We start from the raw sequence: 6037 nt of genomic DNA, 5'->3' as shown, positions 1-6037 counted from the left end.
GCCACAAGTACCATGATATGGTGACAGGTCACGTCGCTAGCTGCTTGTCGTGCTCTGCATTTGTTCAACGCTGTGGCAAAATATCATTTTTAATAGTTTTAGTTTGCATTAGCAGCGTTAATTCAAAAGCCCATTAAGATAATTGCTAATTTAGCATCGCTTTAAAAGCCGTGATGGTGACGGATTTTAGGCCGTATTCCTAAAACGTTCATACTATTAAGGTTTATATTTTAGCCGAACGTTTTCCCTCAAAATATAATGTCTAAAAAACATGTATTCTTTCCAAATTTTTGCACATTTATTGTATTTTGTGTACTTTTACAATATACACCAAATTGGCATAGCAGTTTTGAATGGGCTTCACTGCAGCAGGAGATATGGAACATTTTATTTTCCCCTCGGACCAATAAACTTATGTGTTACCTTTTCATATAAACTTTGGATAACTTGGACATTATTTCTAATATAAACACGTGATTGTATTTTTTCAACATTAAGAACGAGTAATAATAATGACCCAAATGGGTCCACAAACAAATTATTTTTTAGGGCCACAAAAAGCCCAAAACACCAGTAAATGCTAGTAAAGCCCTAGAAAATCGTTAAGGGCCACAAGCACCATGATATGGTGACAGGTCACGTCGCTAGCTGCTTGTCGTGCTCTGCATTTGTTCAACTGTGTGTCAAAATATCATTTTTAATAGTTTTACTTTGCTTTAGCAGCGTCCATTCAAAAGCCCATTAAGATAATTGCTAATTTAGCGTCGCTTTAAAAGCCTTGATGGTGACAGATTTAAGGCCGTATTCCTAAAACGTCCGTACTATTAAGGTTTATATTTTAGCCGAACGTTTTCCCTCAAAATATAATGTCTAAAAAATATGTTTTCTTTCCAAATTTTTGCCCATTTATTGTATTTTGTGTACTTTTACAATATACACCAAATTGGCATCGCAGTTTTGAATGGGCTTCACTGCAGTAGGAGATATTGAACATTTTATTTCCCCCTCGGACCAATAAACTTATGTTTTACCTTTTCATATAAACTTTGGATAACTTGGACATTATTTCTAATATAAACACGTGATTGTATTTTTTTAACATTAAGAACGAGTAACAATAATGACCCAAATGGGGCCACCAACAAATAAGTGTTTAGGGTCACAAAAAACCCAAAACACCAGTAAATGCTAGTAAAGCCCTAGAAAATCGTTAAGGGCCACAAGCACCATGATATGGTGACAGGTCACGTCGCTAGCTGCTTGTCGTGCTCTGCATTTATTCAACGGTATTTCAAAATATCATTTTTAATAGTTTTAGTTTGCTTTAGCAGCGTCCATTCAAAAGCCTATTAAGATAATTGCTAATTTACCGTCAGTTTAAAAGCCATGATGGTGACAGATTTAAGGCCGTATTCCTAAAACGTTCATACTATTCAGGTTTATATTTTAGCCGAACGTTTTCCCTAAAATTATAATGTCTAAAAAACATGTATTCTTTCCAAATTTTTGCCCTTTTATTGTATTTTGTGTACTTTTACAATATATGCCAAATTGGCATAGCAGTTTTGAATGGGCTTCACTGCAGTAGGAGATATGGAACATTTTATTTTCCCCTCGGACCAATAAACTTATGTTTTACCTTTTCATATAAACTTTGGATAACTTTGACATTATTTCTAATATAAACACGCGATTTTTCTTTTTAACATTAAGAACTAGAAAAAAGAATGACCCAAATGGGGCCACAAACAAATTATTGTTTAGGGCCACAAAAAGCCAAAAAACACCAGTAAATGCTAGTAAAGCCCTAGAAAATCGTTAAGGGCCACAAACACCATGATATGATGACAGGTCACGTCGCTAGCTGCTTGTCGTGCTCTGCATTTATTCAACGCTGTGTCAAAATATCATTTTTAATAGTTTTAGTTTGCTTTAGCAGCGCTAATTCAAAATCCCATTTAGATAATAACTAATTTAGTATCGCTTTAAAAGCCGTGATGGTGACAGATTTAAGGCCGTATTCCTAAAACGTCCGTACTATTAAGGTTTATATTTTAGCCGAACCTTTTCCCTCAAAATATAATGTCTAAAAAATATGTTTTCTTTCCAAATTTTTGCCCTTTTATTGTATTTTCTTTACTTTTACAATATACACCAAATTGGCATAGCAGTTTTGAATGGGCTTCACTGCAGTAGGAGATATGGAACATTTTATTTCCCTTCGGACCAATAAACTTATGTTTTACCTTTTCATATAAACTTTGAATAACTTGGACATTATTTCTAATATAAACACGTGATTGTGTTTTTTTAACATTAAGAACGAGTAATAATAATGACCCAAATGGGTCCACAAACAAATTATTTTTTAGGGCCACAAAAAGCCCAAAACACCAGTAAATGCTAGTAAAGCCCTAGAAAATCGTTAAGGGCCACAAGCACCATGATATGGTGACAGGTCACGTCGCTAGCTGCTTGTCGTGCTCTGCATTTGTTCAACGCTGTGGCAAAATATCATTTTTAATAGTTTTAGTTTGCTTTAGCAACGTCCATTCAAAAGCCCATTAAGATAATTGCTAATTTAGCGTCAGTTTAAAAGCCGTGATGGTGACAGATTTAAGGCCGTATTCCTAAAACGTCCGTACTATTAAGGTTTATATTTTAGCCGAACGTTTTCCCTAAAAATATAATGTCTAAAAAACCTGTATTGTTTCCAAATGTTTGCCTTTTATTGTGTTTTATTTACTTTTACAATATATGCCAAATTGGCATAGCAGTTTTGAATGGGCTTCACTGCAGTAGGAGATATGGAACATTTTATTTTCCCCCTCGGACCAATAAACTTATGTTTTACCTTTTTATATAAACTTTGGATAACTTGTACATTATTTCTAATATAAACACGTGACTGTACTTTTTAACATTAAGAACTAGTGATATTAATGACCCAAATGGGGCCACAAACAAATAATTGTTTAGGGCCACAAAAAGCCCAAAACACCAGTAAATGCTAGTAAAGCCCTAGAAAATCGTTAAGGGCCACAAGCACCATGATATGGTGACAGGTCACGTCGCTAGCTGCTTGTCGTGCTCTGCATTTGTTCAACGGTGCGGCAAAATATCATTTTTAATAGTTTTAGTTTGCTTTAGCAACGTCCATTCAAAAGCCCATTAAGATTATTGCTAATTTAGCGTCACTCTAAAAGCTGTGATGGTGACAGATTTAAGGCTGTATTCCTAAAACGTCCGTACTATTAAGGTTTATATATTAGCCAAACGTTTTCCCTAAAAATATAATGTCTAAAAAACATGTATTCTTTCCAAATTTTTGCCCTTTTATTGTATTTTATTTACTTTTACAATTAATGCCAAATCGGCATAGCAGTTTTGAATGGGCTTCACTGCAGTAGGAGATATGGAACATTTTATTTTCCCCTCGGAGCAATAAACTTATGTTTTACCTTTTCATATAAACTTTGGATAACTTGGACATTATTTCTAATATAAACATGTGATTGTGTTTTTTTAACATTAGGAACGAGTAATAATAATGACCCAAATGGGGCTACAAACAAATAATTGTTTAGGGTCACAAAAAACCCAAAACACCAGTAAATGCTAGTAAAGCCCTAGAAAATCGTTAAGGGCCACAAGCACCATGATATGGTGACAGGTCACGTCGCTAGCTGCTTGTCGTGCTCTGCATTTGTTCAACGCTGTGGCAAAATATCATTTTTAATAGTTTTAGTTTGCTTTAGCAGCGTTAATTCAAAAGCCCATTAAGATAATTGCTAATTTAGCATCGCTTTAAAAGCCGTGATGGTGACGGATTTTAGGCCGTATTCCTAAAACGTTCATACTATTAATGTTTATATTTTAGCCGAACCTTTTCCCTAAAAATATAATGTCTAAAAAACATGTATTCTTTCCAAATTTTTGCCCCTTTTATTGTATTTTGTTTACTTTTACAATATACACTAAATTGGCATAGCAGTTTTGAATGGGCTTCACTGCAGTAGGAGATATGGAACATTTTATTTTCCCTAGGACCAACAAACTTATGTTTTACCTTTTCATATAAACTTTGGATAACTTGGACATTATTTCTAATATAAACATGTGATTGTGTTTTTTTAACATTAAGAACGAGTAATAATAATGACCCAAATGGGGCCACAAACGAATGATTGTTTAGGGCCACAAAAAGCCCAAAACACCAGTAAATGCTAGTAAAGCCCTAGAAAATCGTTAAGGGCCACAAGCACCATGATATGGTGACAGGTCACGTCGCTAGCTGCTTGTCGTGCACTGCATTTGTTCAACGCTGTGGCAAAATATCATTTTTAATAGTTTTAGTTTGCTTTAGCAGCGTTAATTCAAAAGCCCATTAAGATAATTGCTAATTTAGCGTCACTCTAAAAGCGGTGATGGTGACAGATTTAAGGCTGTATTCCTAAAACGTCCGTACTATTAAGGTTTATATATTAGCCGAACGTTTTCCCTAAAAATATAATGTCTAAAAAACATGTATTCTTTCCAAATTTTTGCCCTTTTATTGTATTTTATATACTTTTACAATTAATGCCAAATTGGCATAGCAGTTTTGAATGGGCTTCACTGCAGTAGGAGATATGGAACATTTTATTTTCCCCCCCGGACCAATAAACTTATGTTTTACCTTTTCATATAAACTTTGAATAACTTTGACATTATTTCTAATATAAACACGTGACTGTACTTTTTAACATTAAGAACTAGTAATATAAATGACCCAAATGGGTCCACAAACGAATAATTGTTTAGGGCCACAAAAAGCCCAAAACACCAGTAAATGCAAGTAAAGCCCTAGAAAATCGTTAAGGGCCACAAGCACCATGATATGGTGACAGGTCACGTCGCTAGCTGCTTGTCGTGCTCTGCATTTATTCAAAGCTGTGTCAAAATATCATTTTTAATAGTTTTAGTTTGCTTTAGCAACGTCTATTCAAAAGCCCATTAAGATAATTGCTAATTTAGCATCAGTTTAAAAGCCTTGATGGTGACAGATTTAAGGCCGTATTCCTAAAACGTCCGTACTATTGAGGTTTATATGTTAGCCGAACGTTTCCCCTTAAAATATAATGTCTAAAAAACCTGTATTCCTTCCAAATTTTTGCCCTTTTATTGTGTTTTGTTTACTTCTACAATATATGCCAAATTGGCATAGCAGTTATGAATGGGCTTCACTGCAGTAGGAGATATGGAACATTCTATTTTCCCCTCGGACCAATAAACTTATGTTTTACCTTTTCATATAAACTTTGGATAACTTGGACATTATTTCTAATATAAATATGTGATTCTATTTTTTTAACATAAGAACGAGTAATAATAATGACCCAAATAGTGCCACAAATTAATAACTGTTTAGGGCCACAAAAAGCCCAAAACACCAGTAAATGCTAGTAAAGCCCTAGAAAATCGTTAAGGGCCACAAGCACCATGATATGGTGACAGGTCACGTCGCTAGCTGCTTGTCGTGCTCTGCATTTATTCAACGCTGTGTCAAAATATCATTTTTAATAGTTTTAGTTTGCTTTAGCAACGTCTATTCAAAAGCCCATTAAGATAATTGCTAATTAAGCGTCAGTTTAAAAGCCTTGATGGTGACAGATTTAAGGCCGTATTCCTAAAACGTCCGTACTATTGAGGTTTATATGTTAGCCGAACGTTTCCCCTTAAAATACAATGCCTAAAAAACATGTATTCCTTCCAAATTTTTGCCCTTTTATTGTATTTTGTCTACTTCTACAATATATGCCAAATTCGCATAGCAGTTTTGAATGGGCTTCACTGCAGTAGGAGATATGGAACATTCTATATTCCCCTCGGACCAATAAACTTATGTTTTACCTTTTCATATAAACTTTGGATAACTTGGACATTATTTCTAATATAAACATGTGATTGTATTTTTTTAACATTAAGAACGAGTAATAATAACGACCCAAATAGTGCCACAAACGAATAACTGTTTAGGGCCACAAAAAGCCCAAAA

This window comes from Nerophis ophidion, unplaced genomic scaffold (assembly GCF_033978795.1).
Source record: "Nerophis ophidion isolate RoL-2023_Sa unplaced genomic scaffold, RoL_Noph_v1.0 HiC_scaffold_227, whole genome shotgun sequence".
Taxonomy (NCBI): domain Eukaryota; kingdom Metazoa; phylum Chordata; class Actinopteri; order Syngnathiformes; family Syngnathidae; genus Nerophis; species Nerophis ophidion.
This window is presented reverse-complemented; position numbering follows the sequence as displayed.